The sequence below is a fragment of the Alligator sinensis genome, unplaced genomic scaffold, assembly GCF_000455745.1.
Source record: "Alligator sinensis unplaced genomic scaffold, ASM45574v1 scaffold313_1, whole genome shotgun sequence".
Lineage (NCBI taxonomy): Eukaryota > Metazoa > Chordata > Crocodylia > Alligatoridae > Alligator > Alligator sinensis.
Window position 1 is genome coordinate 3,062,304 of NW_005841939.1, and position 10,933 is coordinate 3,073,236.

Sequence of the window (10,933 nt, forward strand, 5' to 3'; positions counted from 1 at the left end):
ACAGCCTATAGAAATACAGAGCTGGAATGAACCTCAATAAATCAAATCCATCCCCTTATTCTGAGGCAGGTCTAATTACGCATAGGCCACCCCTGACAGATGGTTCCCTAAACTGTTTTTAAAAACTCTGGACATTTCTCAACAACCCTACTTAACTATCCTTAGATGAGGCTGTTTTGCCTCGTCTAACCTTTGCTGCAAATTAAGCCAATTACTACTTTTCTAACCCTCAGTGTACAGAACAGCAATTGATCACTGTTACTTTGTAACAACCTTTCTGGTATGTAATGATTGGTATAATGTAACTTCCTCACTACCACCACTCATTTCTTAACTGGGAAACCAGTTCTTTCAGTCTTTCTCCATAGGTCATGTTTTGCAAATCCCTTGTTATTTTTATTGTTCTTCCTTAGACTCTTTGATTTTTCTACATCTTTAATGAAGTGTAGTGCCCAGAACTGGAGACCGCTTTAGTTGAGGCCTCATTGTCACTGAGTAGAATAGAATAACTATCTCCTGTGTCGTTCCTGTTAACAGTAGGAGATCTGTCTTTTTCTAACAGCATCCAAGTATTCACTGATTTCAAATTTTGCTCCATTAAAAGTACCCATCCCATTTGCTTTTTCTGAATATTGGCATAACATTGGTACCCTTGCAGGTTCTGGAATTTTCCAAGTAATTCAAGATTTGTCCAAAATTAATATTAGTTGGCCAGGGATCTCTTCACTCAGCTTTTGCATACTGATTTTATAACATTTATCCCTTGTAAATAATGAAGCAGTTTGTCATCCTCATATGATACAAGCTCTTCAGCCTGTTTTCCAGATACAGAATAGAAATATATAGAGAAAAACGTCTGCTTTTATCTATCCTGTTAATGATTTCTCCATTCCTGTCTACCAACAGACTGAGGTTTTGTTGTTAAGATTTATTTTGTCCCTCATATGTTAAACTTATTTTCCTTCCTTAAGCCTCACAACCATAGATTTGTCCCTAATATCTTTAGCTTTATTTAAGGAGGGTATGTCTACACATGACACTTACTGCACATTAACTTAATAACACTGCTCAGTAGAGCTTCACAGGACAAACCGTGCATAGCGTACTGCACAGTGTTATCAGGCTAATGCACAGTAAGGATCACTAATTAACTATGCGCCTGCATTAATGCAAAGTAACTTTGAGGTATCTAGGTAGCGTACATTTAGTTAGTACTTTATTAAGGAAGTAGTAAACTAAATGCACATTATCTAAGTTGCATTAATGAATGTGTAGACATGCCCAAAGTGTATGGAATTAAGTTCCCATTGAATATGTCGCTATGTACTTCCCTCTTCTTTTTGGCATTTATTTTGTATTTATCTCCAATTGCTGCCTCTACTTCACCACTGAAATAGGCTGGGATTTTATGCAGGGTTATCATAAAAAATGCTAATGTAACTCAAATTTGTGCACAAGTTGTCCTTCAGAGGGATCCTCAGCTTTGGAATTCATTCCTGCCCTCTGGCAGAAATAGCTGGAACTGGTTGATTCAAGGCACCTGTTAAAGTCCTTCCTTTTGGGGAGGAGCATGGTAATGGCTAATATTTGTGGGTGGGACAGGATACTCTTTGGGTTCGGTTTCTTTCCTGATTGTTAATTTCTGGTCTGGTTTTGTTTTTTTAACTTGAGTATGAAGCTGCAGGTGATAAGAATGGAAAATTCTCATAAAGAGGAGGATAAAAAGGTTGTTTACCTTCAATAGGAGATGAATAAGAAGGTGCATGATAAAAAAGCACATAAGTATGGGGTACTCAGTAATGGAGCAGTCACTGATTTGAATTATTAAAGTGAACTGATCAAAGGAAATATTTTGGACTAGGGAGCTCACTAACACTGGAGGTTGTTACCTGGATTACAGGTAAATTTCCAGGTTGACTACTGATAAAAGAAGCAAGAAACAGGTTTTACAGACTGGCCTCTTACTGTTTTTGTGTTTTGGGGTATAAGCAAACAGTTATACCAAAGTTTATTTGGTTACCGGTGACAGCACAACATAGATTCTTACCTATACTAGCTAGCAAAGACTCAAGATCCAATTAAACAGGGAAGAGGGCAGCATGCAGACTGGCAGCAAATCTTCTTGAATCTGCTCAGTTCTCCAAATTTTCCTCCAGCCTATACCTAATATTTATGGCTAGTTTATTCTAATATTCTAGCAAGCACTCTGTGATTGGTTTTTATGCACATTTCTTTGTGTCACTACAGCTTTCAGAACTGGACTGAAACTGTCCTCTTGTGGACATAGAAGATGTCAATTAGTTGGGATTTATGTTCCTGTGAAAGTTATGCTTTTGGAAGGAAGGATTCCTTTTCTCTTTCCTTCACCATCACAGAATACTGCTTGCCATAATCCCATTTTTCTCTTCCCAAAACTTAGATGTAAAAACAAGGCAGCCATGTTTACAGAAGACTAAGAATCTTCATAAAAATGTATTATGCTGTTTTGCTATTGTCGCAGGGCACTAAGGTGCCTGCTCCTCTAAGAGCAGAGATTGCCTGGGGAAGAGAGCCCAAAGAGCCAGACAGGAGCCCAGGTGCAGGTTACCATGACAATTGGCTAATAAGGCAATTAGCTGCACCTGCACCTGGTCAGCTGGCCAGAAGAGGCAGGGCCCTGGGCCCATATAAACTCCAGGGCTGAGACCAGGTAGTTCAGTTCCCTGCCAGCAGCTGAAGGGGAAGGAGCCTCCAGGGAGGAATGGCCCAGAGATGTGGCATCCATCAGATAAGCTGCCCTTGGGGCTAATGGGGCTCCAGGAGCCCACAAGGTACCCTTGCCTACTAGCCACTTAGCACCAAGAAGAAGTTTTACTTTTTTAAAGGGGCAGAGCATACCCTGAACTTTTGTGTTTTATATTATAGCTCTGGGGCTCATGTTTGTTTGCTGTTTGATAACACCGGTGGTTTGGGTGAGGTTACTGGGGAAGGAGGAAGCCTCATTGGGGGGCCCACTACAGTATGGGGACCCCAGCACCAGTGAGGCATAGAGATGGGGGTATGGGGAGCCCGGGGAGGACAAGGGGCCAAATTATAGCAAGGCCTAGACGAGACAAGGTGAGTCCCATCTGCGAGGCTTGGGGCATGGTAAAGGTGTGGTTTAGAGCCACGCATATAGCCCTGAAGGCTCAGAGTGTCTCGGGAGACATGCACTGTGAAGCAGGAGCACCAAGGAGTCTACAAACCCCAGGGTTCAGTAGGATCCAACAACACTGTCCAAACACCGAAGATCAAGGGCAGACTCCCTATATTAATAGTACCAGCAAGATGTGGTGGGTGAGATGGAGGGTGCCTGTTGGGGGAGACTGGCATGGTTAAGGAGCTCTAGGGGTAATACAGCCATCCCTATAGATCCCACCCTATTGCAGCTATCATAGATGGAAGCTGAGGGGACCTGGGTGGCTAATAGCCCAGAGGTTGCAAGTTCAAAACCATAGCAGAAGCATTCACTGCATGGCCTGTCAGAGTCCAGTGAATCTGTGAATTCTGCTAAATGCCTATTCACAGGGACAGAAATTACACATAAACCAGTTTAAATAATCAAATTGATTTAAACCTACATGGGGAAGCAATGAAGGAAAGCTATTCTTATATAATAAAGGGCTTAGTTCATCTGGCTGACTGTCCATAATGCTCTTGAAGCTCTGATTGATTAGTGAAACAACCAATCGTAGTGCAGAGTGCCACTATGATAGCAGGGATGGAGCAGGGGGGACTCTTCTTCCCTCCAGCCCTGTTCCTCAAAGGCAGCAGAGAACTGTCATGACAGTGGAGATGGAGTGGGAGGGGGGTGAGGCCAGCACTGCCATCCCCACGGTCTCATGGCAGTGCCCTGCAGCCTCCGAGGAGCAGGGGTGGGGGGTGGCACTGGAGGTAGCAGAAGTGTGGGGTGCTGGTAGAGGGAGACCGAAGGGACAGCATAGCCTTGCCCCCCCTCCCCCTCTGGCCCTGCTCCTTGGAGGTGGCAAGGTGCCGCCATGATGGTGTAGATGGATGTTATGAAGATGTAATAAAAAAAAAACAAACTAAAATTCAATATCTTCTGTGTGTCAGGTATCCAGGTCGTAGCCTTATTGGTCTAGAGGAAAAAACAATCGGGGCTCATGGTAGAGGTGATATCTTATTAGACCAACAAGAGTTTTGCAAAAAAAAAAAAATAATTAGTCAAGCTTTCAGGCACAAATACCCTTTTCATTGTTAAATAAGATCTTCATAATTTCCCAAGCAGGAAGCCACTTTGACCACCTGAAACGTACTGCTCCTGCCTTTCTTTATGGTAACTTGCATCATTACAGAGCCTCACAGGAGAGCTGAAAGACTCCTTACCAGCTAAGAACTGCCTGACCACAGGAGTTTTCCATCTATTGACTCCACGAAATTCTATGAAATATGAACTTTCATTTCTACCCAGGAGAACTTTTATAGTCTTTTTTCCAATATCTGATGAAGGGTGTTTGTGTCTGAAAGCTTGCAATTTAAAGATTTTTTTTTTTTTGCAAAGAACTTATTGGTCTAATAAAAGATATCATCTCTAGCATAAGCCCTGATTTGCTTTTTCCTCTAGACCAAATATAGTTACAACCTGGATACCTGACTAATCAAGCTAGTCTTTCTTCTGTAGTGCTGGTGTCTGTTAGCAGCTCTGTAATGCAGCTCTTATATCAGAGTGCTGCAGAATGTTTTTAACTCTAGCTAAAAACATTAATTGGAGTGTGGAAAACTTAACTTGGGTGAACATAATTCAAGTATGGAAATAACTTTCAGTGAATTATTGACTGCACTCTTAGGATGCTCAAGAAGGCTAGATTTTGTTTTATAAATCTGAAAAATATAAATGTACACTTAATTCTAATGACTACAGGACTAATAAAACATTTAGATTATTTTTGCCTTTTTAAACATATTATAAAACAAATTACCATGCATTCCAATGAAGTTACATTCTTGTTTCAATGTTAAACTGAAGAATATAGTCCTGGACCCTAAGGTATTAGCAAAGCTTCTTGTTTCTTTTTAACTGGAGAAAAACATATATTGTGTTGTGTTATGTGATGAGGCACCTCACCATCTGCAACCCCTCTTCAAAATTTTAGATCCACCCTTGAATCTATGATAGAGGGTATTTGGATTACTTAGTGGATGGATTTCCCTTGCAATTAAACAGAGCACAAGGAGACACTGTATCTCATTATTGGTCAAGCTGGACATGTTAATTGCTTCCTTTACTTTGGTGACTCAGCTGCTTGTCATGTCTGCAAGAGGTTCATTCTTACAGTCACTCAAAAACAGGCTTTGGGGTCTTCTGCTTGGCCATACTACTGCAGCTTGGCCTAGGCCTCTCTTAAATACGGCCAAAGCTGGCATCAAGCTGAGGCCATGATGGACTATGAATCTGATGCAGTCCAGCTGCTCTAAGGTTCCAACAAACTCCTATACATTTAATTATATTAAAAAGGTGTCTAGAACAGGATTAGAGTTTCTTTGCTTTATAGTAGTTAGTCTGTACAAAGAGAACCTTCCAGAAAATGACACATTCCAAGCAATTTTATTTTAAATAAATCATTTTTTAAAAGATTAACAAAAACATTTTTTTTGTTGTACACAAAGGGGGAGGGGAACTATCTAAATTACCTTATTGCAAACTAATTGTGTAGTATTTATGATCAAGTTAGTATTAATTAGGGTAATGGACATCATAAGCAGTAAAACAATCTGAAGCAAGCACAGATAGAACATACAAACAAACAATTCAAACTAATTAACATTTGCTTATGGAATGTGTAGCTGTTATAGATAATAAGTAAAATTCAAATAAACTAATGCTTAGTTTGATTGCTTTTCCCTCTTATTGTGCCCACCACTTGGTGTTTAGCTGGATGAATCCCAGGGCTGCTAAAGTCAACAGTATGGGGTAGGCTTTATTAAATGGCTTAGCTTATTTTTCAAAACAAGCGAGTGAATTATTCCTTTATTTTCTTACAAAGAAGAGTCTTTACATTTAGACAATATGAAAGTAAACAGCATGGCAAGATAAAGAAAGAAAGAAAGAAAGAAAGAAAGAAAGAAAGAAAGAAACACAACAACAAACACTTGCTCAGGGATTAGTATGGGACTATATAGAGCTTTCTTCCTCCAAGCAGCTGGGTTGACTGGCCCAAGCTGGCAAAAATAGCAGCTATCACTGATCTGACAGGAGAAATTGCATTGCTCTTCACTGGTAGGGAAGTCATTGTTGTTTGTTTCTGGTAAAACTGTCAATTCATTGGATGCTGCAAACTCATAAAGGCAGGCATAATCCCAGTGCAACAGTGACAGCCAAAGAGGGGAGGAGAGAGGGGCAGGAAAAAGGGATACAGCAAACCTGTAGCATTACACCATGGTCAGTGGCTGTGCCTTTATTAGCCAATTACTACTTTTTTTTTTTTAATTATGCCACAAGCCTTTCCGTCTCTCCGCTACTGGTCCAGAATTTCCGTAGGTGTCATAACTGGGTGGATTTTCAAGGAGAGATTTGAGAGAGGCAAGGGGAATTGATGCTTTGGATCCAAGGGAAATCCCATATTTCAGGATGAGAGAAGAAAAAACAAAGATGGTTGCGGGAAGTGGACAGATAATATGCTAAGATTGGCATAATTCTTGTAATGGAGGGTTAAGGGACAATAGAAAAAATAAAGATTGACGAGGAGAGAGGGCTTGGAGACGAGCTTAAGCCTAAAAAGTGGAAGAGGAAAAAGCCAAGGAATATAGAAGGAAGGGAGGGTAATGCCAGCTTTGGCCCTTTGCAAGTGACCTAGGACAGGGGTTCTCAACTTTTTCTTTGAGGCCCCACTGACTCACCTGAGCAACAACAGCGTGTTGTCGTGCCTGCAGCCTCACCCACACTATGAAGCCTGTGGGGCCAGGTGGGGTAGGATAGTTCCTTCTTGCACTGGGCTGGGCCAGGCCCAGTGGACCCCCTGAAACCTGCTCACATCCCCCCAGGGGGTTGCAGATCCCCAGCTGAGAACTGCTGACTGAGGATAATCTATAGAAATGCAGCTAAAACAAAATGCCCCCAAACCTTTTTCTGAATAACTACAGAATGATCCTTTGCAGACATTACAATGAGCTTGGTCAGCAAAGTATAGAAAGCAGTAACCTGTCCAGATAAACCAATACTGAGAGCAAGTTAAATGAAGCAAAAGGCTTAAAATGAAACATTATAAAAGAAGACACACTATATCATAGGTTTAGCTTTAAAATGTTAGTAGGGGTCATTGATGTAACCAGCTGTTTTAGATGGAGGGTTGCTATGCTAGATATACTTGCATTAAGTTTCTTAGCTAAGTTGTAAAAACAAAGCAGCCTCATCAGTGAGGTCTGTAAACCAAGGTGAAAAGAAAACAGGATGGCAGCAAGCAGCATTCCAAGTTGGTGAAACAAGGGATTAAGAAAACCTCCCTTCCAGAACTGTAATTTTCACAAGGACATAAAGCCCATCTAATTGACATCTTCCAAAGCCATAGAAAGACTGGTTCAGTCTAGTTCCCAGGGTTTTAGTGCCACAAAGAACTTTAAAATAGACCCATCAGGGAATGTCTGTTAAAATAAGCCATGTATACATATGGTGCATAAACTGTATGGAAAATTGGAGAACTTGGCAAATTCAAGAAGACCTGCTTCTCCCTCAGAGTATTCCCAGATAGACTGAGTAAGAAGAATGTATTTTCTTGCATACAACATGCCCCAGAGTACAATATACACCTTGGTTATGAAAGGAAGAAACAAGGTCCTGACTATCTACACCCCAGAGTGCTGAGGGAATTGGCAGGGGTCATTGTGGGACCACTGGCACAGCTTTACAAGCACTCGTGGTGCTCTGGTGAGGTGCCAGAGGACTGGAAAAGGGCCAATGTGGTCCCCATTTTCAAAAAAGGCAGGGAAGAGGACCCAGGAAACTATAGGCCTGTTAGTCTTACCTTGGTCCTGGGGAAGGTCTTTGAGAAAATTATCCAGGAGCACATCTGCAAGGGAGATTATGCTTAGAGTCAATCAACATGGGTTCATTAGAGGCAGGTCCTGTCAGACCAACCTGGTTGCCTTCTATGACCAGTCACAAAAGCCCCGGATGCAGGTGTTGCAGTAGATGTAGTATTTCTGGACTTTAGGAAGGCCTTCGACACAGTCTCTCACCCCATCCTCATTAAAAAAATTAGGCGACTGTGATGTCGATGCCTACACAGTCAGATGGGTCACAAGTTGGCTGGAGGGCCGCACCCAGAGAGTGGTGGTGGACAGGTCATTTTCGGCCTGGAGGGATGTAGGCAGTGGGGTTCCCCAGGGCTCCGTCCTTGGGCCCCCACTGTTCAAGATCTTCATTAGCACCTTGAAGAAAAAGCACCTTGTTCAAGTTCACAGCTGACTAAGATGCGGGGAGAAGTGAGCATTCTAGAAGAGAGGGACAGGCTACAACTAGATCTGGACAGGTTACAGAGGTGGGCGGATGAGAATAGGATGGGTTTCAATACAGACAAGTGCAAGGTGCTGCACCTGGGGAGGAAAAACCAGCCACATACCTACAGGCTGGAGAACTCCCTTCTTGTCAGCACAAAGGCAGAAAAGGAACTTGGGGTCACTATTGATTCCAAGATGAACACGGGCCGCCAGTGTGGGGAATGCAGTCAGGAAGGCTAACCGCACCTTGTCATGCATCCACAGATGCATCATGAGCGGGTCCAAGGAGGTGATCCTTCCCCCCTCTGCGACACTGGTCAAGCCGCAGTTGGAGTACTGAGTCCCGTTTTCGGGAGGTATGTGGACAGCATAGAGAGGGTCCAGAGGAGGGCCACTCACATGATCGGGGGGCAGAAGGGTAGGCCCTATTAGGAGAGAATACGGGACCTGAACCTGTTTAGCCTACACAGAAGAAGGCCGAGGAAGGATCTGGTGCCCACCTACAAACTTGCCAAGGGGAACCAGCAGGCAACGGGAGAGTCCCAGTTCCTCCTAGCACTACTGGGAGTTACAAGGAGTAACGGCCATAAGCTGACTGACAGCAGGTTCAGGCTAGATATCAGGAGGCACTACTTCACAGTCAGGGTGGCTAGGAGCTGGAACCGACTTCCAAGGGAAGTGGTGCTCAGCCCTACCCTGGGGATCTTTAAAAGGAGGCTAAATAAATCACCTAGCTGGGGTCATTTGACCCCAGCATTCTTTCCTGCTGTGGCAGGGGATTGGACTGGATGATCTGCTCAGATCCCTTCTGACCCTACAAACTATCAATCAAACAAACAAAGCCTTTCCTTATTGTAAGTAACAGAGTAGCAACAACTAGGGAGTTGAGCCTCCTCATTATTCTGCTCCCTGTGGATACAGTGGCCATCATAGAGGACAGCATGGTTGTCCTCTGTCCTCTATTGATAGAAAACCTGATGCCTTTATGTCCTTAGGAAGAGAAAAACAGAGGACAAAGACATTGTGTTTTATATCAATAGAGGACAGAGTAGCAGAAAACCAGAATGTCCTCCATGATGGCCACCCTACCTCTGGATCCCTGAAGATCTTGCTTTTAGTTCCTTTGTATAAAAGGCAAGCCCAGTTTTTACCACATTTCTTGCATATAATATGCACCCCAATTTCCTGCAGCTGGTTTTGGGGGAAAAGGTGCATTGTATGTGAGAAAATAAGGTATATTACACTGTTGGGTAGCCAGATAGATACTGGGATAAGCAATTATTCTTGGACTTTGTGGTGAAAGCAACTAAAGTTCAGGCTTCAGGCCTGATTTTTTGCCTCTTATCAGCAAGGATCCTGGTTTTCTCTGTTTTAAAAAAAAAATAAATAAAAAAATCCCAAATTCTCTGATTCTCAGAAACAGGTATGCAGCCCTGGCCCCTCTGGAGGAGCAGGCAGAAGAACTGGTCCCCAGAGGAATTGAAGCCGCTCAACCTACACCACCGGCTCAGAAGAGGCATACCCCAAGAAGGAGGAGACACAAAGTTCTGGTCATCGGGGACTCCATCCTGAGGGGAACCAATGGTCCAATCTGTCGCCCAGAGCCCTGGTCACGGCAGGTCTGCTGCATGCTGGGAGCGAGGATTCGCAATGTCACAGAGACCATCCCTAAAATCATCGAGCCCTCTGACTACTACCCACTGGTTGTGGTCCATGTGGGTACAAATGATGCATCCAAAGGGCAAGCTGGATAACATCATGGAGGACTATAAGGCCTTGGGACACCAACTGAAGAAGACAGGAGCTTAGGTGGTATTTTCCTCCATTCTCCCAGTAAGTGGATAGGGTAGGTGTCATGAGGCCTGCATTGACATGGTTAACCGGCAGCTTTGGAGCTGGTGCCACGAGACAGGCTTTGGGTTTTTTTGACAATGACCCATGTTTTTGTAAGGAGGGCATGCTAGGGTGGGATGGGCTTCATCTCTCCCCTAATGGCAGACGTATCTTTTCCTCTAGGTTAGCTGACCTCGTATGGTGGGCTTTAAACTAGCTTCGCCAGGGGAAGGGGCCGCTTCAAGTGAAGAGGATGCTTCACCAGCATGCAGGGTGACAAGAGGAAGGGAAGCACAGGTAAGCATCAATGTCCTGGGAGCAGGGGGCCACAACTGTCCTGGGAGTGGGAGGAAGGCACGTGCACCCTCAGGAGGTCTGAGGTGCCTCTACGCTAATGCTCGTAGTATGGGGTGTAAGCAGGAGGAACTGTGCCTCCTGATTGCAAGTAAGAACCCAGACTTAGTAGGGCTTACAGAAACCTGGTGGGACCCTACATACAACTGGGCGGTGGGCATTCAGGGACACACCCTATATAGAAGAGACAGGACAGAGAGGAAAGGTGGGGAGGTTGCACTTTATGTCAAAGAGCACCTCACATCATCAAGGATTAGCTTCGGGTTAGAGGAGG